At 39.3% G+C, this 26,045-nt stretch overlaps 1 pseudogene; it reads right to left on the bottom strand.

Moving 5' to 3' along the window:
• Positions 1-24,667: 24,667 nt before the first annotated feature.
• Positions 24,668-25,808, bottom strand: LOC101911052 (uncharacterized; annotated as a pseudogene).
• Positions 25,809-26,045: the final 237 nt, after the last annotated feature.

The raw sequence follows: 26,045 nt of genomic DNA, 5'->3' as shown, positions 1-26,045 counted from the left end.
TGCTGGAGTAGAGAAAAGAGAGGACTAAGTAGCTGTTGAGGAATGAGACTGCTTTTCATATTCACTGACATTAAGCAAAATGTTCTTGCTCAGGAGAAGAACTTAATCAATCAAGAAATGATTTTAAGTACCTTTAAAATTGCTTGTTGTCTCAATTCTATATGCTAATGCAATGATTCATGTGGCTTCAGTACTGCAGGTTGCAATCAGTCTTTCCAGTAACTAAACACAATCCTTTTAACTAGCATCCTGTAAAATCCACATTAAGAGGCTGCAAGCCTACTTCATTAATCTTTTCATTAATCTACCATTCACCCATCAGACAGGAGAGGTACTAGGCATCTGTGGGCCATTTTATGCAGATTTTACCCCTTAAATTTCTAGAACATATCATGGTAATAGCTTGGTGTGCATTGTTGCAAACATGTCTGACAGCATTTCTATCTTCATCTGATCAAAAAAGCATATAAGCCAACAAAAAGTTCTATTCTGGGGATTGGTTCATATCTAAAAAATTTCTGAAGTATTTAAACCATTTTCTTTTAGGAAAAAAATATAGATACAGGTTGACAGCTTGTATGACAAGTTTTAACCCAATGGGATTTTTAAAAGCTGATAAATTAATCCTGAAAATCCAGGTTTATAACGGAAAGTCTTATAGGCTCTTACCTGTATTGCTAGTGAGAGCAGTTAGAATACTAACACTTTTTTAAAAAAAAGCCTTTCAAAATGTTTTATTTTCAAAATTAAAACTTTAAAATAGTTTAGTTGTAACCAAGTGCCAAAACTATAGCACTAGGAAGGAGAAAAATCACTCTATTAGGTTTTTTTATTAATCAGAAGTATTTTCAAATATTTTAAAAATATATCTCTGAATAATAATAATAATAATAAAATCCTCTCACTTCTGTGCAGCATTCCAACTAAAGATCTTGGGAGTCTTTGGAAACACTAATGAACTCACGCTCTCAACCATTATGTGGAACATATAATTGCTTTCATTTTACAAACAGATAAACTAAGTCACACAGTGAAGATTGCTTAGATATTGCAGTTGTTCTTCCCCACTCAACTTCCACTATGCATTTCAGTAATTACTTATTCTTTGCCCCAGAATTCACAATAAAATAATTAATATTCTCATTCATTTAGGAGTTTAATTAATGTCCATATTTATCTGGAAGATTTGATCTCCAGTCTGTGTTTCAGAAGAAACATAGGAATGTACCATCCATGACAGACACTGGGGAGCATTAAGTGTCTTGACTAAACAGAGGTCAAAGGCTGAGGTTCATTCCACCTCACTTGTGAGCTGGCCAAACTAGGAGCTTAACTGCCCTGCATTTCTACAGGTAGCAGAGGAAGATGATGATTCAAGCCACAAGTGAAGAAGACCTTAAGCCATAAGTGAATGTTTAAAAGGAAAACAGGTTGGTTTTTTCTTCCCTACTGTTTAGCTTATGTAGCACCTCAGTGTGCCAAAGTGAGTGACTTTCAGTTTAGCACATTATTTTTCTGCTAGAATACTAGGATGCTTTTTCTCCCTAGAAACTTATAAAAGAAGCACAAACATCACACTGAGGGCTTTAGGGTCTTTCCATAGCCCTGGTGTTTCTCAGTAGTATGATACCTTTGTTCAGACCTCAAAGCTAAAATCATACACAGTTAAGTATCAACATGAAGTATAGGATAGGATGGGATGGGATAGGATAGGGAAGGACAATTCACTTATTCCTTGTTTTGTCTTACTTCTAAAAGACATGAAATGGACTTGACTGTGGTAGCAGTCATTGTGAATGTCACATTTACTTACTACCCTACGAGTGATGTAGTGTAAGTCTACTGTCTACTCTCTATTTCAGCCATTGCTGACCATTACATACTTTCCAAACAGTCCAAAAGACTCTATCTTTACTACTAAATCAAAGTGAAACAGCTTACTCAAGCTTTGTTCCTTGACTCAAAAGATTTGAACCTTCTGAAGTAGCTACAAAGACGAACTTTCTTAAGTAACTGGAATCAAGCAGAAAAAAAGAAAAATCTGTTCTTCCTACACACCTCTACGGGTACAAATATCGTTAACAGCATAAACCTGGTGCATTTTCACTGTCCAGAAAGGCAGCACTGCTATATTTAGTCCATCTATACACTGCAAAACTGTGCCCATGTTAAGTGGGTATTTGATTGTATTCAGCAATCGCTGCCTGATCATCAATGTCTGCAAATCCATTTGTGGCACCACATAAAATTTTCCCTCACTCCCAGCATTTCCAGCTATTGTAATTTCCCCAAAGAGAAAGGAGATTTATTTTACCCAGCTACAGTACTTGAGAGATTTATCAATGCTGGACATTGTACAACTGCTAAATGACCCTACTGGAATACATGACAAACCAAATCTTTTCATTATCCTTCCCTCCCTCCCATCCTTCCTTCATTTCTTTCTTTCTTTCCTCTTTCATTCCTTCATTTCTTCTTTTCTTTTTTCCTTCCTTCCTTTCTCCTTTCTTGTTTTCTTTATTTCATTTTTCCATTCTCCTTCCTTCTATCCATCCTTCCATCCATCCATCCTTCCTTCCTTCCTTCCTTTCTTCCTTCCTCTCTCTTCCTTCCATTCTCACTTTCTTCCATTTTTTCCTTTCCTTCCTTCCTTCCATTTTCTTCCTTTAATTCTCTCTCTCTCCCCACTTTTATGTTATTTTCCTTTTCTTTCTCCCTCTCTCTTTCTTTCTTTTTCTTTTCCTTTCCTCCTGCCTTCCTTCTTCCCTCTCTCTCCCTCCCTGTTTCTTGTTTTCTGTTTTCAGTTTTTCCTTTCTTGTTGAGAATGACTTAAGGAAAATGGACATGTATAAGAGTGTAAATAAATGTTTAAAGCATCACATTTGGCCATTATGTTTCTTCAGTGCTCTGTTGGGTTGACATTCAGGTGTATATTGTCATTTACAATGCACTCAGGCATTCGGTGGATCATATGATGATCTGAATCTCATGACTTACAGTCCATATGTCAGTTGCTCCAGTTGAGAGGCATTTTTTTTAAGCAGAATGTCAGCCAGTGAGAGATGTCAAAGTGTTAGAAAGACTATGTCATTGTTCCAGGCACATTAAACAAAAATGTTTTCAGAGTTTCTGTGGCTCCTCTGCTGTCACCAGTCAGCATTTACCTGTTGAGTGGCAGAATCTGCGGAAAGGCAAGGTGAAAGCACAAAAAAAAGGCATTTCTAAAGATTGGGGGACTAGTGTAATTGCTTATGGCTGTTTAAAGAGGACAATTTTTTATTTTCAGGTCTTGTTTTACTGTTGTATCGGGGTTTCTCTTTCCTAAAATATTACAGAGAAAGAAAATATATTTACAAATCTAAATATATGAATCAGACATTCATTTGCAAAACCACATTGGAAGAGGGCTTATATCAGCAGTTTCCCATTAATGCACCTCTAAATATTGAGAAACTTGTATTTGTGACTTTTGCACAAGAAATACCATTATTTTTCTCACTACCCCTTCCACAATTGTAAAATGCCACTCTTCCATCCTCTTTTTCCCAATGATTGTTTCATGCTGTCCAGAAAGTCTTCCAGCTGGTTGAAATTGATTTGCAAATGCAACTGATTGCTCACAGTAGCTCTTGATACTGTATGTTATGCTCAAAGTCTTGTCTATGGGCAAAGATGAAGCATATTGTGTAAGTATATATATATGAAGTTATATATATATATATGAAGTTATTGTTAATGTAACTAATATTTTAACAGTGTCATTCAGGAATCATTTTTAGTCTTGGGTCTAATTTTATAAGAAAGGAAAGAAGGAATAATAATGCAGTTATAATACTTGCATGGAGAGAAAAAAGTGTCAATAATATTAATAATACAATTACAATTGTAACACATCTTAATTTCTGTCCCTTTTTCTGGTGTTATGCCTATTCTTCCACTGCTTTTTTGGATCTTAAACTATTGACTACTTAAAGTAGTTACTTGAAACAGCTTTAGACTGCTAGAGAGGGTAACTACACAAGTTGCCAGCTTGTCCTCCTTGCTCTGGCAGGAATCTGTTGTTGATGTTGGTGGTTTCTTCCTCATTCTGGGATCCACTTGGGGTAAGTTTTATATGTTTACTTATTATGCTTTAGCACCTTTACTCTGTTTTTGTCAGTTAGCAGTTTCATGTTACGTCCAAATTTACTGTTTATAATGGCTTTTATGTATTAGATACTATTTTTGTTCTCTTTGTTACCCCCAAACCAGTTTTGCCCAGATCTGCGTTGCTGTAACTGACCATGGATGAGTTGTTAATAGCTGTGAGATGTTTATAGCCATGGGGTCATCAGTGCCAGCCCTTGATCCATCCCTTATCCCACGCCAGTACAACTCTGCAATGGTCCTCCAAGACCTTTGCTATCATACCAGAAGCATATTTCTCTACATCATTATGCTAGAGTAAAAAATCTCTCCTTCTGCATAGAGTAACTGCTCATTACAGCTATCTAATCCATGTAAGGATGTACCACACAAAGACACAGAAAAGAAATTAACCATAGACACCTGGCCAGTTTGAGAAACTGCAGTCACAGTTAACCAAGAGAAACAATGCTGCAGGCAGGTCAAGAAAAGCTCAAGCAGGGCAGGTCTGGCAAGCCTCACTTCTGCAAACCATGCAAATTCAGTGCTAAACTTATGGGCTGTTACTAGCAATGACAATACCATATTACAGGGCATACATTCTACATGTGACATACATCGCAGAGTAGCAAGAGGTAGTCAGGCATCGTTTCAGGCAGACAAATTTGAGTGTTCAACAACAAGAAACAGGGTTAGGTTTTCATCCATTTCAGTCTCCCCAGTGTGATGTTGCTGAGGAGGCTGATGGGGAACTTGCAGCTGATTTTGGTTAGTGCAAGGATCAAAATGCCAAGTGCAAACCCTCTACAATTTTGCATGTGCTTAAAATCTTCCTATGAAATTGTAATGAAATCTTTTGTGTAACAGACTTAGAGGCATTGATCTAAATGGTTCTAAAATATTTTTGTTTCTCTTCTAAATGAAAAGCACTGTTTCAAAATCCAGTACATTGTACCATGGCTGTGATAGGATTGAAGAAGCCTTGGTTCTGGTCATTTTAAATAGAATAATGACACCGAGGGACCATCTGGTGGCATTTCAACCATGGATGAGCTGATGAGCTGTCTTTTCTAAAACAAAATAAAAAAGACTTCTTTTTGCATTAATTATGAGAATGATATGGGCTCTTCCTGTCTTGGTCCTTTCTCTCTCTTTCTCTCTTCCTGTCTTTCTGTCATTCTCTTTTTCTGAGTGCAGCAATTGATATAATAAATAATAAAATAACTTGTGGATTTTAAGATAGCCCTGTGCATCCATGGTTCCTGGAGAAACATTGTGGCATTTCCTATGTATGAATTCATCCTGATCCTTGGTGAGATTCTACATGACTTAAAAACATCCATCTTAAATAAGGTTTTTATGGAAACACCACAAATCTTCTACTATTTGTTTTATCAGTTTTATCTGTTTTATCAGTTATGACTGTGCTTCCTAAACATGTAAACATATGACTTGAACTAATTCAATACACTAAAAATGAATATTTCTTACTTATACATCCTCTCCACTTCTGAATAAACCTGTCATTACTGGTAGAGGTGACATGCATTGAGATTACCTCTTTCTCAACATTAAATGAAAACTGCTATATAACATTTAAATGCTTTTGTCACATCATCATTCTGTGGGGTTTGTTTGGGGTTTTTTATTTTCATGCTAGTTAAAACTGCAAAATGGTAGGAAACAGCAAGAAAAACATTACTCTTAAGCCTGACAAGGGTGGATCAGCCAAATCTGAGGCTGAAATGACAAACACATCAGTCACTGACACAAACCAGCTGCCAGGCCTCTTTATATGCAAGTCATTCAGTGAGATATCAAAACGTGGAAAATATAATACTCCTACCAACATTTCTTGTTGAATTAATGCCCAGGTGAGTTCTTATGAAATGCTGCAGTTGTATCTTAGAAAAAACAAGAAGCAGTAAAGCATCATACTTATTAGGACCCAATTTGCCACAGCAGCAGTCAAGTGCTTCAGCCTCTCCCAGTGGCAATGGGAAGGGAGGACTGGGGATAGGGAAACTTAGATTAAATTCATAGTGCAGTGCACATTTAGAATTCAATATTGACAGCTCTAATTACACACACCTTTCTATCACAAGTTCATTAACTAAGAGGAAAATGCTAGAAACAGCAGTATCAGCTTCTTGTGGAAATAAATAAATAAGTGCAGAGCCAAGCACTCCAGATTTTCTGACCTTTCCTCTTTCTTTCTGGCAAAGTCTCACATGTTATTCCCTGCATTTTTGTTTATTTTTCAGATTGGAAGAAAAGAAAAAGCTGTCTGGATATTAATCCTTTGTTCAATATATAACCTTAAAATGTTACAGTTGGAGTGTAGGGTATGATGTACTCTTAGGTATTTGCCTTCCAGGAACTTTTTAAAAACAAGGAATCTCAGCTACTCTTCAGGCTTCCTCTAAAATAGATGGCAAATATTTTAGAATAGGCCAAACTGTTTCACAGAAATAATTAATTTTTTCCATCAGCAAAAGAGAGAGCTTGGATGGCTAAACGGTGATTAAGGTGAAACCTGCTCCTTCAGAAGATATCACTAAGAACACAAGAAGTCCATTACTCATCACAAGATCAAACAAAGACCTACCTGTAGGATATTAAACATACTTATGTCCTTTGTGTAACTGCATGTGTCAGCCATAGTCCAAATGCAGCACTTTATAGCATTGGAACAGGATGCTACAGTCAGTTAATTTTAAACGTGATTTCCACAGCACAGAAGGTGATAGAAGTAATTCATCAGCATATCCCAAGTCAATTAAGTGAGACAACTCACTCTAGTTACAATCCACAAGTTACAGATAATGAGGGGTACAGTTTTGTTGTATAAGTTACTGTTCATTCATATTCACCATGAACTTTTGGTAAGATCAGCTTATGCATTGTACCATCAGATAAGAGTTTTTGTAAGTCATTTACATGCAGATAATGCTAAACCTCACCAGTGTAGGTACAGCCTCCTGTTTTTCCTCTCTGATCTAGTTCTCCATATTTAGTTTGGTAAAATTTGTTGGATTTTGAACTCTTACAAAGTATGGGTATCTCTTTTCATTGAGCATTGTGTCTCCAGAGAGAGTAAAGCTGTATTTTGAGTTAGGCTACGAATTAACTTTTGCAAATTCTGGTTTGACTCTATCATCAATTTGAGGGTGTGTAATTCACATGAGCTATAATGTTGCAGACAGTCCCCATATAGTAAATTATGTGTGACAAGGAAGTGTGCCAGGAAGCTGGAGGAAAGAATCACTGGCACATCCTTCTCACGATCATGTGAGACCATTGGTAGGGAACCCAAATAGGACTGACACATGCCTAGCTTAGGACAAGGTAGGACAAGTTTAACACAGTCAGTGAAGAATTCCTTATTTGATTTTCTTTTTAATAACCATTTATTCAAAATTTCATAAAATACTGAGGTATTCTAAAACTGCAGTCAACTCTCCAGTCATTCAAATGTTAAATAATTTGGCTACATGAATAATAGTGTGGCACAAGCTCCTTATGTACATTCATAAAAACCATGATGCATTTTCCTTGTTCATTTTATGATAATATTTCTCTAGTGCATGAGTCAGTTTGAAAGATTTGTTTAGGAGCACTAGGAACATGAATAATGTCTTAAAACGAGAAATCTGAATCAATCCTTACTGAGCTGCAAATCAGTGTTTTATCTATGGATACAGCATGAAATGTATATGACATTTTTCTCTTTATACAAACAGTAGACTGTAGAACTTCACAAGCTAGTAGAAGTTTCTACCTTCAAAAATGTCCAAGACTTTGCTATATCTTAAGAAAAATAATCCTTTTATAGACATTATGAATATTTTAATATGCATATGATTCAGCTCCTCACAGCTAGTCGCAGGATTCAGCTGTTACCATGCAGACTGCCGTAAAGATTACTACAGTCTTTGCTGTATTTCCCACTGAAAATTTCTTTTTGTCCTCATTCCACATATTATTCATGACAAAGCACATTTTCTCAACAGGTGCATTAATGTTCTAACATGCCAAAGACTGTTCTGTTAAGACAGTCTGATACTGGGAGAAAGGATGCTATTTTTATTACAAAGATTGAACATCACCCATATAGCAGGGTTCCATATTTTGTTTATCTGCCAGTCTTTCTGTTATCTAACAAGTACAAAGTACTTGACAAGGAACATTCAAACAATTTTCATCAATTACTTTTCAGGTTAGGTTGTCTGTAGTTGCATTTCTGCTGCTAGCTATTTTTTTGTTTTTTTGTTTTTTTGTTTTTTTTCTTTGTTGTTAGAAGCTCTGTTACAGAATCATATGTTCTGGCCATTTACAAATGCTAGGGAAATGCTGCACTCTTGCTTGGAACAGGTTGTTAACAGAATTATGTCCTCAGTCTTCTATGTAAGTGCATTTATGGCTACTCCACGATGTCGCTTGCTTCCAGAAAAAAAGGTCTTTTATAATCAGTAAATTTCCCATAACACTGAAGTAGTAGTTAGTATTTTTCAGATGAAAGACATAATTTTCTTCTTCAAAGTAAGTACATCAGATCTAAAAAACCATCTGATTTCTGTAGGTAATATGTAATAATAGAAGTCCCTAAATTTTAAACAGACAGCCTAACTGGATTCCTTATTACATGTCCATCCAAGGCTGTGAGGAATATGAGTACTTGCCAGTTCTGGTTTAAGTAAACATGTTGGCTACATAGTATGGAGCAGTTTTTTGGCAGGATGTCTCTGTCTCCAGAGTAAATAATATAATCATAGTTCATATTTTCTTTTGAGGAAGTATAGTTTGAAATATCTGCTTGTGAGTATTTTTTTTTTTTAAGTGTCCATTTACTAGAATAGAAAATACAAAACAGTACTGCAAGTTTGTGCATCGAATTCAAGGAAAGGTTTTTCTAATATAGTTTTGTTTATTTATATGCAATTTGACTTTTAGAGAAGTTAGCTGAAATGTGGGCAAGTCCTAGATTCAAAGCTGCAACAGCTTTATATTTATCCCCAGGTTAGGTTTTGTTTCAGCAAATCTTCATATGGTTTGTGTGTGCTCTTACAATTACATCAGTAGTGCCTCTAAAAGCCATTTCCCTTTTTAAACATGCAAAATTTATCAGTGATTAGTAAACATCTGCTATCAGGTGTGTTGTAGAATATTGTCTCTTCATCAAGCTAGGAGGATTGCATTTAATCTGTTCCAAAAGCTCAAAGATTGAAAGTATAAGAACTCTAAGAAGATATTTTTATTTTTCTTGTTTACAAGTTTCTTCACAATATAAAATAGCTTCTCAGTATATCAAATCTTCAAATGTTTAAACTGATATATTATTATGTTGACAAATGCTAGCTGATGATTCCTGTAATCTTTCAGTAACAGTAGAGTGATGCTTTTATTCTCCGTACGAGAAATTAATTGAGGTGAGAAAGAGAAAGAGTGCTATTGATCCTGTGTTAGCAATACCTGATGGAGAATGTTTTCCATGTCACAGGATGCCTCTACCACCATGACAGCACTGCCCATTGTCAGTATTTTATTAGAACTGCGTGTCTGGGATAAATGCACAGACAAGTCCAAAAAATGTATTTTCAAAAGCTCCTGTGCAGAAGTAGACCTCAAGAAGAATGCAAGACTAGATAAATCAATTCACATTGGTTGCTCTAGTGATACAGCCCAGCCGTAAACGCTGCTCAAATAAATGACTAAAGTAGGTTTATAGTTGTTTAACTGTGAACCTGTTCCCCACAATCACAGCATTTCAAGTTTTGAAGTGAACCATATGTTGATAAATGCTCAGATACTTAGACTCTTTGCAGCGTAACAGACACACCAGCTGTATCTGTTTTCATTTTGCTCCAGTGAAGAACTTGTGTCCCAATTTAGCTAAGCATTTAAGCACAGTTTTACGTATTCTTTAAGCATTTTGTTGAATTTGACTAACGAATTCAAAACTGAAATCCCCATCTGCCACGTGCGCTCTCCTGAAGGCCCTAATGAAGTTAGAGGATTATTGTTGGGTTGTAGATTTCACAGGAGTGGACTGTAACACCCCTGTGTTGATCTTTCTGAAGGACCTGTTGTTACAAACTGTCATGGTTTAACCCCAGCTGGCAACTAAGCAGCACACAGCAGCTCGCTCACTCCCCCACAGTGGGATTTGGGACAGAACTGGAAGAGTAAAAGTGAGAAAACTTGTGGGTTAAGAAAAGACCATTTAATAGGTAACGCAAAAGCCGTGCACGCAAGCAAAGCAAAACAAGGAATTCATCCACTACCTCCCATCGGCAGGCAGGTGCTCAGCCATTCCAGGAAAGTAGGGCTCCATCACATGTAATGATTACTTGGGTAAACAAATGCCATCATTCTGAATGTCCCTCCCTTCCTTCTTCCCCCAGTTTATATGCTGAGCATGACATCATATCATATAGAATATGTCTTTGATCAGCTGGGGTCAGCTGTCCCAGATGTGTTGCCACCAACTTCTTGTTCCCCACTGGCCTACTTGCTGGTGGGGTGGTGTGAGAAGCAGAAAAGACCTTGACTGTGTAAGCACTGCCCAGAAGTAACAAAAACATCTCTGTGTTAACACTGTTTTCAACACAAATCAAAAACTGTAGCCCCATGCTAGCTACTATGAAGGCAATTAACTCTATCCCAGCCAAAACAAGCACATTCTCTACCCTTCATTCTGTACCAATTGCGTCATGCTCCGGTACTACACATCCATCCAATACAATCTCATTAACCACCACCACTCTTCCCATCCTTTGATATAATACACCAATATCATTCCCTTAGTCTACAGATCGCCCCTATAAAATGTCTTTAAAATGTCCAAAAAATGTCCATAGAGTTAATTCAGTCCATGACTTGGGTCTCCATCTGTTATGGGGGTCATTCAGGACAGGAGAGGTGGTATGTTATGTGGAGTTACTGGACACCAAAGCCAGCTCAGGTCAGGTCACTGCTGTACTTGCACTGCTTCTTGTAAGGCTTGTTCTCCATTGGTTCAGGTTCCCAGCCAAAATCAGCACACAAACCCTTACAGCAATGGGATGTCCCATGGCTAGATGCTAGACTTATCTGGCATGCCTAGCACACGTTTGATCTCTGTGTGGAAGCCAATATCACTGATGAAGATGATTGCTCCTCAAAATTCCTGTAAAACATAAGTGTTTCAAGTTCAATTTCTATGATCTACTTTTATTTTTTTTCATCTTTCAAATACTATAAGCTTCCTTCCTTCAATTTATCATATTCTACAAGCAACTGGGAGAAACCTCATGATTCTCTTGGGGAACTTCAACCTACCAGACATCTGCTGGAAATACAACACAGCAGAGAGGAAACAGTATAGGACATTCCTGGAGTGTGCGGAAGATACCTTCCTGACACAGCTGGTAAGGGAGCCAACCAGGGCAAATGCCCCACTGGACCCATTCTTTGTGAACAGAGAAGGACGGGTAAGCAAGTGCTGTGGTGGGCAGAGGATGTCTTGGGCATAGCAATCATGAGAGAATACGGTTTTCAGTTCTCAGAGAAGTAAGGAGAGGGGTCAGCACAACTGTTACCTTGGACTTCCTGAGGGCTGACTTTGGCCTGTTTTAAAAGCCTGGCTGACAGTCCCTTGGGTGACAGTCCAGAAGGGTCAAGGTGTCCAGGAAGGCTGGACATCCTTCAAGAAGGAAGTCTTACAGGTGCAGGAGCGGTCTGTCCTCCTGTGCCAAAAGACAAGCCAGCAGGGAAGAAGACCTGCCTGGCTAAACAAAGAGCTTTGGCTGGAACTCTGGGAAAAAAGGAGAGTTTACCATCTTTGGAGAAGGGGCAGGCAACTCAGGAGGACTAGAAGAGTATTGCAAGGTTATGCAGGGAGAAGATTAGAAAGGCAGAAGTCCAGCTAGAACTCAGGCTGGTCACGGCTGTAAAAGATAACAAAACCTGTACAAATACATTAGAAACAAAAGGAGGGATAAGGATAATCTGCATCCTTTACTGGATGCCAGAGGGAAACATTGCCACAAATGATGAGGAAAAGGCTGAAGTACTTAATGCCTTCTTTGCCCCAGTCTGTAATAGCAAGACCAGGCACCCTCAGGGTACTCAACCCCCTGTATTGTAAGACAGGGACAGGGAGCAGAATGAAGTCCCCATAGACAAGGAGGAAATGGTTAGTGACCTGCTGCTCTACTCGGATACGCATGAGCCTGTGGAGCTAGATAGGATCCACCCAAAGGTACTGAGGGAGCTGGTGGAAGGGCTTGCCAAGTCACTCTCCATCTTTTATCCTCCATCATTTATCAACAGTCATGGTTAAATGGGGATGTCCCAGAAGACTAGAGGTTAGCCAATATGATGCCCATCTACAAGAAAGGCAGGAAGGAAGATCTGGGAAACACCAGGCCTATCAGCCTGACACTGGTGACAGGGAAGATTATGGAGCAGATCCTCTGGAGTTCCATCACATCTCATTTACCAGACAAGCAGGCGATCAGCATGGGGTTATGAAAGGCAGGTCCTACTTGATGAACCTGATCTCCTTCTGTGACAAGGTGACCTGCCTAGCGAATGAGGGAAGGGCTGTAGATGTCTACCTGGACCTTAGTAAAGCCTTTGGCACTGTCTCCCACAGCATTCTGCTGGATAAACTGGCTGCTTGTGGCTGGATTGGGCATACTCTTTCCTGGGTTAAAAGCTGGCTGGATAACTGAGCCCAAAGAGTGATAGTAAATGGAGTTACATCCAGCTGGTGGCTGGTCACAAGTGGTGTTCCCCAGGGCTCAGTACTGGGGCCAGTCCTGTTTGATGTCTTTATCAATGGTCTGGACAAGGGGATTGAGTGCACCCTCAGTAAGTTTGCCACCAAGCTGGGTGGGAGTGTTGATTTGTTTGAGAGGTAGGAAGGCTCTGCAGAGGGATCTGGACAGGCTGGGTGGCTGGGCTGAGGCCAGTTGTATGAGGTTGCACAAGGAGAAGTGCCAGGTCCTGCACTTGGGTCACAGCAACCCCAGGCAGAGCTACAGGCGCAGGGCAGAGTGGCTGGGAAGCTGCCTGGTGGGAATGGACCTGGGGGTGCTGGTTGATGGGCAGCTGAACATGAGCCAACAGTGTTCCCAGGTGGCCAAGAAAAGCAACTAGTCCTGACATATCAGAAACAGTGTGGCCAGCAGGACCAGGGAAGTGATTGTGCCTCTGCATTCTGCACTGGTGGGGCTGCACCTCGAATACTGTGTTCAGTTTTGAGCCTGTCACTTAAAGAGGGATGTTGAGGTGCTGGATCATGTCCAGAGAAGAGCAATGAAGCTGGTGAAGGGTTTAGAGAACAAGTCTTAGGTGTGGCTGAGGGAAGTGTGGTGTTTTAGTGTGTCTCAGGGGGGAATCTATTGCTCTCTACAGCTACCTGAAAAGTAGTTTTAGACAGGTGGGGGTCAGTCTCTTCTCCCAGATAACTAGCGACAGGACAAGATGAAACGACCTCAACTTGAGGCCTGAGTTTTTCATTGGATATTTGGAAAAAATTCTTCACCAAGGGGTTGGTCAAGCATTGGAACAGGCTTCCCAGGGAAGTGGTGCAATCACCAACCCTGGAAGTATTTTAAAAATGTGTAGATGGGGTGCTTAGGGATATGGTTTAGTGGTGGACTTGGCAGTCTTTGTTAATGGTTGGAATTGATCATCTTAAATGTCTTTTCCAACCTAAATGATTTTATTCTACGATATACTTCCCTCACAGTTAAAGAGTATGTGTGCATTTGTTCACAAATATGACGCAGTTATCTATGCTTTCCTTTTCCTTCTTTTAAATGTAAAATTTCTTTCAGTCACTTCAATAGCGCCCTGCATTTTCCTTGAGGCTAAATACATATAATTATGTGTATTTTGATGGAATATGCTTACCCTCACTAATCTCTGTAACATCATGTGAAGTAGAATTTTTTTTTCCTAGGTGTGGCAATGATGAAGAGAGGTTGATTCACTTTGACTTCATTCATAATGTCTTTATAATGCATGTCAGACAGCTAACTTGATCTATGTGCTGAGAGGTATTGACTGAATCATGTCATAACATTTTGCTGGCTACAGGCCTCTAGAAATCTTCACATTTTACTTTCCAAGGGAACTACCTGTTCACTTGTACTCAAAAATCCAGAAAATAATATCCAATGTAGAGGACAAATGGACTAGTACTCTGGATAAAAAAGGGAGAATATATACTTGTCAGTGAAGTTTTACCTTTGAGTACTTCAGAAAAATGATTTCAACATTTCTGTATTATTTGGCATTTAAGTATCTTAGGATGTAAGCTGAGTGTGTTTAGGTTGCATAGCTGTGACCCTCTTTCGAGTGTCAAACCACCTAGATATTCCCAGAGCATGTCCACTAGAAAAGGGTTTACATTAAAGACAGCTGGAGTATAGCAAAGTACATGTATTCATTTCTGAGGTAAGCAATGGACAAGGAAATCATTTGGCATTTGGAGAACCCAAGTAAAACCTCAGTTGCATTTGACAGATAATTGTTTAAGCAAAACAGAGGAATTTTAGCATAAAACAAACTGAGAGACACTTATCTCAGAGTAACCAATAAATTGGGATCTGACAAGACTAAAATTCTAGTCTTTGGTCCTCTTAAGGTATTTTACAGGTATGTTTTTTAAGTCTTCTAGATTCAAATTTTTAGATCATATGTCTGGTCACTGAAGTGGGATGTACTAGAGGAGCAAAGGGTATCTGTATCTGTCTTGTCTTTCAGGAGAAAGTGGGTTTGTGTCTTAGCTACCTAATTTAAATGTAGAGTTTACATCTCAGAAGGATGAACAGAGAAGCATTTCTCTCCAGCCTCAAGTTAAGAGACCAAGTATCTTCAAAAACCAGAACTTAAGACCTGGACCCTGAGCATTCTGGAAAGCATAACTTGATGCCTACTTGTTCATCATCAAAACTTTTACACATTTCACATCCAGATTCCAAATTTGATACCTAAAGACACCTCTTTCTTTTAACATTTAGCCAAGCATGTTCACAAAAACTTCTATAATTGCAATAACTAAATTCAAATCTGCTGCTTGAGGCCACTCTCTTAACCATTTTGTAGATTTTTCCTAATCTTTATGCTTGTTTCTGCAACAGAGCTACCAAATGCATCTATGCTAGCTACAATTTCAAGAGTTTATTTCTGTTCTGGTATCTTTGCTCTAAGTGTTCTTCAAAGTAATAGATTGTTGACCTTCTTATGTTTGTGCATACACAAAGCACATGAACAGTAGCTAAAACTCCATGGGCTGTTTGTATTATAGAAGTGAAGATTATTCCTCTGGTTTGTAAGAAAGCAGTCATACCTGCGCATTTTTGTCAGGGGTCTTATGCCTGCTAATTGAGTTTCATTTTGAAACACCAACTTAAGGTAACAGTGACAGCCATGAATTACATCCTTATTCAATTACAATTGTTTGAAGTTTAGAAAGAGATTTGCCTGTTTCATTCACCTTTCCTAAAATCCCAACTTCACAGATCTATGCAGCTAAAAAAATGAGTATTTCCTTTGTGTCCACATGTGTATATAACAATTTACAACACATGTACATATGCTCATGCAAACACAGGTTTATATGACCTAATTTCAGCCTAATTTTCTTTCTCCTTCATTCTAAAAATGTCATAACCTTCCCTTATTAGCACACCACAAGCCCTTTTCCCCTGGTATATGTTCTTTTCTTGAGGTCGTGACAGGTCATACATTACCCTCGAAAGATATGGCTATCAAAGCACCAGTCATCTAACAGAGATATGTTATAACCATGTAACAACTCAAATGTGTCACTGCCATTATCCATTGATGAAGGTCACCAGCACCATGATTTGCCTTGTATCAAGATCAGAGTCCCTGAGTACTCCATTAGCAGTCGCATGGTTTGGCTTTCAGGGTCCCTGGCAGTGCACCTAATAGCGATAATTAACTACACTGTCAGAAAGTCCCTTTGCATACTTTTACTTTGACTGTTCCGGTTGAATAGTACCAGTATTTTTTCTGTTGATATTTAGCAATGAAGATACTTTGTCTGAAATATGTGCTATAAGATTCTTCAGCTTCTCACTAAAGGTCATTTTGACCAATTACATTAAAAAAAAAAAAAAAAAAGGAGAAAAAAGAATGAAATAACACTTATTGTAAATCCTAATTGTCGTTCATGATAAAGTAGGTTGCATGTGTGAATGCCATTTCACTTACTATCTGTGAATGCCATTTTGCTTGCTATCTTTACTTATGAGAACGGGTTTATATGTTGAATTATGCTATTTCTCTACAATTTATCCAGGTGCAAATGGAAATAAAGGTAGCTAATTAGATGTAAGTGTATTTTTATTGAGGCAAATAAGTATCAGTTAGGTGACTTTGTTTCCTTCTTTCCTTCTTTTAATAGTTACAGATTTTGACTTGCATTCTTCCTGAGTTTTATCCTGCTAAAACGGATTTCAGCATGAATTCTTGTAAAAACTGAAATATTAGTAGAAAATAGTCCTTCAACAAATTCTGGAAATGTTGAAAATAAGTTGATGCAATCTATCTGGATTGCTCAGACACTGGATGAGAAAGCTAGAAGAAAAAGCAGATTTATTAATTAATTTTATGCACAATTAATTCGGTGTTATAAAGTAGAAAAAAAATTGGTAGAAACAAATTATTCTAACTTAGATCTAAAACAGTATCTTGTAGACTTTTTATCCTCTAAAGACTTGATGACAGTTTTCTAAATAGTTTAAAACGTATTCTTGTTACCTTTACGTATTTCAATGAAAGTACATTCTACCTACTAGAGTGTCTGCTTTACTCTATGGATCCTTTTTTTTTTATTGTCTGCTTGGCAATTATATTCCGCTTCAGGAGGGGAAAGATATAGCAGTATGTAACAAGAGTAGCACTCCTGTTGATGCATTGGTGTTGAACAGGTGCCACAGTCCACACTAGAGGTGTTTGCATTTCAAAGCTGAGTGGAATGAACAAGATAACAAGTACAGTCACTTTAATTTATGCAAGTCTGTGTCTGTGTGTGGTTAGTGTAAACTGGTGAGGGCTTATTGCAGTTCTTAGGGAATTTTGTTTGCTTTTTAATAGGAGATTATATCTAAAAACTGAGGGAGGTCAGCAGTGCAGAGTAGTATGAAAAGTGGAGGAGGGTGAGGTAAAGATGATTTTTGTGTAGAACACTGATGTGTAGCCCACTGGTGGTGACGTGAAAGAGTCTGACCAGCCCAGGTGTTCATCTGAAAATTAAAACTGTTTCCATGCTTTTTTATTACACAGAACCTTGTGTTTCTTGTAAATATGTTAATATTAAAAAAAATAAAAAGAAAGAAAAAAAAAGAAAAAAAAGAGAGAAGTGTTTATCTTCAGTATGCCTTAGGAGAACAACTTTCAGAGATAAAGTGCTCTAGGTAATAAATATGTCAGTCACTTTTAGACTGCAAGTGCATCTTGCTCATATTATGCTATTCTTCCCTTCTGCTTACTGAGCTCTGAGTTGTAAATCAGTGTGAACAGTATGTCGTGTTTGAGTTGGGAATATGTGCATATACTCCACAGTCAGCATAGCCCCTTTCTCTGACTATAGCACACAGGGGCTGGGACTCAATCTGTAGTCTTTTATAGTGTAATACTCTCATATGGCAGCTTGGCCAAGTTAGTGTCATTTTATTGTACCATATTCCAACAGAAACATTCAGAGATTTTGACTCCAACCTGAGGAAATCACAACTTTTAGGATGGCTTTTTGACTGATTGGAACTGGTAATTCATGTCTTTAGAGCTTTCCCTCAACTATGAAGGCTGCAAAGTTGCTTAATGAGAAATTAAAATTTAGCATCTTCTATAATAACTTGATTCCAGGAGCTGAGGTTACAAAAAAACCTCAAAAATGTACACCCACATCTCCACACAGCATCCCCTAAACAACCTGTGAAAAAAGGCATCTTAGGATATTCTGATTACTGTAAATGCAGTCACAGAGTTTCATGGTTTTTCTGGTTTTCTCTGCCACACCCCTCAAAGCATTACACTATAAAACAATCCTCAGAGCCATAAGGGAATTAAAGGATTGTCTGCTTCTTATATTCTTATCCCCAAAATAAAGAATGAGAGAGAAGACCTCTGACAAAAAAATAAACTTGATGCCTTGTATAATTTTTTAGTTTTTTCATATATTAATATTAATGCATTATTGAAACATAAACCAGCAACTTAAAATAATTAATAATTCTGTACAGGAAGAGAAGAACTGAAAAATATTTGAAATGAAAACAGGGAACAAGATGATTCTGCATCTTTTTCTTTCATGAGGAAACACTAGACTGGCCTCATTTTAAGGAAAGTATTTATAAAATCCACCCTAATTTTCAGGATGTGTCTTGGAGAGACATTCAAAGCAATGAGCAATCTGACAAGTCAGTGGTGTGGATGAGTAAGGTTCTATGGCTCAGGTTCACCCCCTGGCCTGTTTTTACTTAACAATGCAAGTGTACCCCTCGGCCTTTTCTGGGTGGTCACTGAACCCAAAATGGGTCACAGCAGGCATCAGCAAATATAGCCAAAGAGGAAGGCGCGGCCATATAGAACAAGGAATAGCAGTTTGGTTCAAAGCTCTGAGTGTGAACAATTGAAATATAATTAGTTTGGACCTCAGCATGTGCAGAGAGAACACACCATTTCTATGTTTCATATTGCATTCACATCTGAAAGTCCTGGAGTCTGAATGAGCAGCCACTGGTCTGCACCCCTGAATGCTGTGGGTAGCGGCAGTGACAGGCATGCAAGGAGAAAAAGAGAGCTTGGACTCTTAAGGTATTATTATTCTCACCTATATTTAGGCATGCTTGGGACCTGAGCTGCCAAGAAACCAAAATCATGGCCTCTGAAGAAATCAGGCTGGAGATGAACCACTTTTGCGTCTTTTTAAAAAACACTTCAGTTTCAATAGCTCCACAAAAATCCAACTGAAAATGTTCTCCTCCTGTGGGTAGCTACATGGCTTGTTGAATTCATTTTTTGCATAGTTTCAATCAGTCTGAATATCAAATTTACAAGCCTGATCTATCAAATCTTTCTGTCTGACCTGGTTCTATGTAATCGGGGGTGTGATAGGTGGATGTTTGAGGAAACCACAGCTTTGCTGAGATAGCAGGCAGATTCCTGTCAGAATTTTCCTAACGTGCCTCAGAGTTTTGCTTAGCTCTTGTCCCGCTCACCTCTGTGCTTGTTATACTGCTTAGAAAATAAAAATGGTAAGGCAAGGTCTCTGGGAAAGGGAGCCAAGGTGTACATTCCTGGGCAAGTAATGATGTACAATGTAAAGACGGCACCAGCATACTCCTTGACATTGCTTCTTTGCCCCCAGCAAAATGAGAGCATCTTGTGCATGTGGGGAAAAGCTGCTTCAAATTATGTGTTAAATTATGCTCTAAATTACACACATTTATTAGACATTGCTGGAGGCTTGTTCTCCCTCTTCTTCCAAGATCTGAGCACAGGTCAGTCAGACCTGTTCCCGTAAACTAAGCTCATCTCAGTATAATTCCCTGACTATTGAATCAGCTAAATAGTTATTTTCTTTACAGTGCCAAAGGTCTTCCGGTTTTGTTTTGATTTGTTTTGGTTTCTTTGTGGTTTTGTTTTTGTTTTGTGTTTGTTTTGTTTTTTGTTTTTGTTTTTGGTTGTTTTTTTTTAAAAAAAAAAACAACCCTAAAGATAGCTAGTAATATTGACTTCTTTTGTGGTTGGAAATCACAGGCATTTTCCTTGCTTGACCCATTCAATTTTATTTTGAGCAACAGAACAGTACTATGAAATCTGAGCTCAGTATAAATCAACATGGTTAATTTTATGAGACATGGGAAGTAGTGATATTGCTTGTAACCTCTATGCATATGTGTCAGCTGTGATTTCCTGTGCTTCTGTGTAAAACATTTCTGGGCTTAAATTCAGTCATTGCTTCCTGTGATAAAGTATTTTGAATTTACAGATGAAGTAAAGTCTGAATGTTTAGAAGACCGTTTATACAATGGTAATAACTTACTTAAGAGTCTCTCCCTTAGTAATCAGTGGGATTTCTCCAGGCTAGGATGTCTGTTATCAACTTGAGTCATCATGGCAGTGGGCTGTTGCAGCCTTCAGTGAGTAGCTCTGGATTCTCTAATGAAGCTGATGCTATCTTTGTGCTTCCTACCTGCAAAACAAGGATTATTTGTTCCGAAGCAGCTAGAACCTTAAAAAGCACAGAAACAATTTACAAGTCAGTATCATAACACTGAAGAGATTTTTCTTACGCTACAGTCCTGAAAGCCAATGTACTATTCTTAACTATCTACAAAGATCACTACACATTTTGAACAATTTTTTTTACTGAGCTTTCAAATTAAAATGTTTTCTCTGGAAGACAAATATAATCTCCTTTGTAATTTAAAGTCCTGGATGATATCATTAGGCCAAATAACAGCTGTGATTTCTTCAGGGAGAGTTTAATCAGTTTGCTGTGACATGGTACACCAGGAACTCAATTGTGATTGATCACTACTGCTCAAGAACTGGCCAGAAGGGAGTCTGAGCAAATGATTTCAACAGTGCCTTGGAGCTGCAGAACCTCAGTCAATGAGAGGCCTCTTGAATCTGGCAGAAATATTAGCAGGCTGCAGGAATGGAATGGTTTCCAGCAACTCTGTAAATACTGCCTTTGGCATGGCCAGGGGGACTTCTGTTATCCTATTACTCAGTGCATTGGTTCTTAAGATTGGATGAAGAGTAAAATAGATCACTCTCTGAGGCCGCCTTACTACTAGTAGTAAAGCGTCAGTGAATTTTCAGGACTAAATATTCTTTCTATGAAAAATAATTTTTCTGTGGTTCTGCTGACTGTATCACGTTTTCTTCTTCCTTTTCATAGACTCAGACAACCAAAGAGGCCCTTACGCTCATCTATGTGTAACTAACATGTATCCTGGCCATAAAATTTCATTGATGATGCTTGTATTAAATCAAAATGTCATGGCTGATCTAGAGAACACCCTTTAAAACAGCACTGAATCCAAGGCATCAAGCCATTGAGCAACTCAGTGGTTCACCAAATCCCAACGTAAATCATTTTAGTAGCTATTTGCCTTTTTACTGGTTACGTAGTGGCTCCCGCTTTCAGTCACTAGATCATGTTATACTTCTTGTCTTCTACATCATGCCTTTACTATAAGAAATCTTCTTTGATGTAACTACTCATAACAACCCAAATCCCTGAAGGGTTTTCCTCTGCTTGCTAGCACATGCCAATATCAGTACCATCATAAGTTAACCAGTATTTTTACCAGTGCTGTATAATAGGTTGTGGCAAGCTCCTTTTGAGATGATCCAAAATCATTATACTGTAAAATCTCCTAATATGGAGAGAATAATAACATCAACATTTGCTCCATGCCTCTCAGAACCTTTTTGTGTCCCAACAGGTTGTCAGTACATACCACAGTCATGTCACCATTTTGCAAGTAGTGATCAAATCTGCCTTTTTTAGGTAATTTAATTAATTTAACTCCTCTAATAATTGATTGAAAACATCTTTTCCTGGTCTCAAATATTCCTAAACCTTAATTTTCACTTTCTACTTTTTTTATTAATTGTATTTAATGTGGACACTAGAATCACATATAACAGTCTAGTAATAGCATTTCTAGTGCTGTAGAACAGTTTTTTTACTTATATTCAGTATTCCTTTGATTATGCATCCAAGGATCACAGCTGCTTATCCAGATGTCATATGAAAGTAAGAGCTCATCACTATGAGCTATTTGGTTTCCCAATTACCTGTTTCCCCAGTCATTTATTTACAAAATATTGTCATTTATGCTGTATATTCTTTGACTTGAAATGGTAAAATGGAAAGACAGGGAAAGATAAAGGGTGAGAAAAAAAATCACTGAAAATAATAAATATTGATAATTTCTAAAGGCCAGTTTAAAAAAAAAAAAAAAAAAAAAAAAAGTGGGGGAAGAAACCCCAAACCACTTTTATATGTAAGAGATAAAACTTCTTAAGTGGTTGTTCCAGTCCAGGAAAGCCTGAGCCAGGGAGATTTGATGTTATACCCGGAGTGAGATGAAGACGCAAATGAGGTCAAATGCCGCCAATCAGGAAACCTAGCAAACAGTCGGGACAGAATTGCAGGAGATAGTGACCACCATGGATGCAGCAGCGTCCTGTTGGTCTGTAGTTTCCTTGTCTATCAGTGGTGACGGTCTCCAGATTGTGCCTCTCACTGTTCAATTGTGCAGTCTTTTACAGGGTATTTGGGAGACCATTTCCCTGACAAAGGCACGTACCACACATCTGTGCAAGCATTCTGAGGGGCACACGTGACAGCTGCATGGTCTTTTGTCATGGACTGCACATGCCTCAGAGGGCTGAGGTGGTTGTTCATATCTGGACATGCCCCTGAAAACAGTGGGGCCATACCTTGACCCCGGCTGATGTCTGGTTTCGGGCGGCTGTTTGTTCCTTGTCTGGTCCGCAACTGATGAGTTCGGTTAAAATGCCTGGTAGCCTTGCATCAATATGATGGGGATGTGAACGAACTTTGAGACAGTCAGCTCACAATATGGTCTCCCACACCACCCTGTGTCTCAAAGATTGTTGCTTCTTTGTCCATGGTGGTGGAAACATAGAGAAAATAGTAGTGTGGGAAAGAGCACAGTTTATACAATGTTTACAACTGAGGTTTAGACTGAAATACTGCATGGATATGTCTGACATCATCATGAGGTGATGTGGCTATGAATTGCATACTTGAGACAGTGCATTATATCAACTATATAAAACATTAATTACATGTTTAAAAAAATAAAATAGACAATGCAACACCACATAACATATAGAAAAGGATGCGTTTGACCCATGGGGTACCTGGAAGCCAAGAGAAGGCATCATATTCCCAACTCTCCCAGATCTGGACAGGGACATGGGCCACTTTTTGTGTTTTGGAAGTGGTATGTTCAACACCTTGGCCATTATTGTCAATGTTTAAACATTTAAACAACAACTAGAATCAGTTAGTTTACCACAGACACCCCCTTCTTCAGCTAGCAAGTAACTGAGAACCATTTGGTGTTGGAATGTTGCTGTTTGCATCTGTGTGGCCTGATCTGCCAATAGATCAAGGGCACAGGTAGTCTCATTGGTGACAATTTCTAGGATGGCTTGTAACCGAATTATAGAAAGGTTATTGAGCACCACTAACCAGTTCATTAGGGTTCCAAGTGGATGGTCCATAATGCTGTATAATTTGTTATGTGGTGGCCACACATCCTTTCCCCAGTTCTGAGCTCTCCCACCAGTGGGGGAGGTATCAATCAATCATTTTTCTCTTATTAGCTCATCGTATACTCTGATTGCTAATGCATTTCCTTGAATTTTAGGTAAAAAACAAGGGCAAAATATACCCTATAAAACATATTCTTGACCAATTAGGGGGCAATATTTTTTGTACACATACTGCTCACAAACCCAATAGTGGTCTTGTAGGGCTCAGGTTCCTTTAGGGAAAGGACCAGTCCTTTTTTTGTCATTACTTAGGGCGCTGTAATATAAAGTGTCCTTGTTTCCCAACAGTCCAACTGTAACACCTTTAGCAGAGCTGTAACTACATCTCCAGTACTGTTTCTTGGCATCCTTAAAACTGTGAGAGCAGAACTAAATAGGTCGAGTGAGTCCTTCCCAAGTAAATGCAAAGCATTCTTGGTCCTTGGGTTGCAAGGGGACCATAAAACCCAGATCTTTGACATCCACAGTTGCCATAATGGGATCAGCTTGTTCCTGGGTAGATGCTATAAGCTCAACAATGTTTGGCACCGCAGCTGTTAACGGGCTTGAGTTAGCATTAAGCCTTCAATAGTCTAAAGTTAGTCTCCATTTTCAGTTTGGCTTATGAACAGGCCATACGGGGGAGTTAAAAGGAGAGTGGGCCAGCACTACAGTTCCCTGTTCCTTTAACTCCTCCAACACTGGGGTTAAACCTTCCCGTGCCCCTAAGGGTAATGGATAGGGTTTGACTTTCATGAATCGGAAGGGAAGGAGCAAAGGTGCAGTGTGTAACAGCTGTATACCTATTGACAAGGTGCCAAATGTCCAATTCCTCCCCTTTTCACCAGTCCACACCTTACCGTTCAGAACATCGAGTCCTAAAAGGTTAAGCAGGAATGGCCCCACAAACATTGTTACCAGAGTGTCTGTCTCCTCCCCAGGTAATCACAAACCAACAGTAGCCAATGTTTGCGCTTGAACAATACCAAAAGCATCTGCAACAAACCTGCTGCTTAGACAAAGTTACACCGCTTTGTGCCACATCTTCAGTTTTAATGGCTGAAATCTGAGCTTCAGTATCTGCCAGGAACGTTATTGGTACCAACTTAGCTTCCACAGAACAAGTTATATAGAATCTCGGTGATTTCCAGTGAGCTGCCCAATATGTACCCATCCTTCACTCCCCCACTCATTACAAGGGGCAAAGGCGTTAGTTTCCCATCGGTCTAGGGGATGCAGTTGGCTTTGGTAAGAGGGCACTAGGAGCTGGGCGCTCATTCTTAACTGGTGGACTTTCAGGCCATCCTGACACCAGCTTTTTCAGTTTGCCAGTTGGCAACCTGTTCATAAGATCTCAGGGAATACCTTTCTGCTACCCCATGGTCCACAGACCCTTACACCTGTGCCCTCTCTCTCTCCCACTTGGTGATGCTACGGGAGACATTCTTTTATTGTTAGCTGGGTGTGGGGAAGGTTTCAACTCTGTGCGCCTTGAACTTTTTGGGTCAGTTTTGGTGGTTGACCCGGTGACAGGGCCATATTCTTGTCCATACTTTATTAATTCTTGAGTGGCTTCTCCCCAGATCCACATTTTGTTTTCCTGGGGTTTGTGATTAGAGGTCGCTATCCCTTCTAATGCAGCAATAGCTCTTTTTCCCTGGGATATCACCTTTATTTTCCCCTGTAACTGAATACCAGTCGCTTTTAAGGGGTTGGGGAGGCCCCTTATGGCAGGAGTCATTCGTTCTGGGTTGACTGCTATCACTGTTGGAGATTCCTGTTTAGGTCTAAGCTCCTGGTCATACATCATGTGCAGACATGCTGCCTTCTGTACGTTTTCTACTAGTTGGTTGACTGTCCCCACAATAGCAAGGGGATCCCCCTTTCCAAAGGGTTAAAGACCCGCAGCCCAACAGGCTGCTCTCTGGGTCAGGGACCAGGGTGCACGGTAGCTGCCAGTGGTTGGGAACACTCCACCACCACCCCCAGCCCTCGGCTTCCTTTCTGCTTAACAGTATCTGATTCCCCAGACAACACCACTCTCCAAACAGACACTCTCCAAACACGTTCTGTCTCTGACTCCCCAGGAGAACAGCCAAGCTCTCTTTCCAATTTAGCCAGTTCAGTAGCAGAATATGGAACTTCTTTACTAGTAACTTGAGGAAATTCATCCTCATCATCTTCATATTTAGAGTGTCTTCACCAAGGGTGGCAAGAGAACAGGTAGGGGCATCCAGTTTGTTGATCGATGTTGATTTTGTTTCCTCTGATTCATTACTGGGACGTTCAGTATATTTTTCAGGGAGCAAAGAACTGTCCTTGCCTGTCAGGAGTTGCTCTTTCAAAGCACATTGTAAATAATTTGCCCGGGTTCTTTCCACTTCTAGTTGTCCCTTTCAGTTCTCTACTTGCCCTTGCAAGGACCAGATCCTGTGAGGATTCTACGACCTGGCACCTTGCCGCGCACTGCTGTCCCCTGGCTGCCACCACAGCGCACGCGGCGCTGCCTGTCCTGGCCGAGGCCGCAGCCCCGCACCCGCCTGTCCCGCCCCGGCTCGGCCGGGCACGCTGCGCCCGTCGCAGCCGGT

This window comes from Falco peregrinus, chromosome 4 (assembly GCF_023634155.1).
Source record: "Falco peregrinus isolate bFalPer1 chromosome 4, bFalPer1.pri, whole genome shotgun sequence".
In the NCBI taxonomy this organism is placed as follows: Eukaryota; Metazoa; Chordata; class Aves; order Falconiformes; family Falconidae; genus Falco; species Falco peregrinus.
Note: the sequence above shows the minus strand (reverse complement) of the source record. Positions and strands in the feature narration are given on the sequence as shown.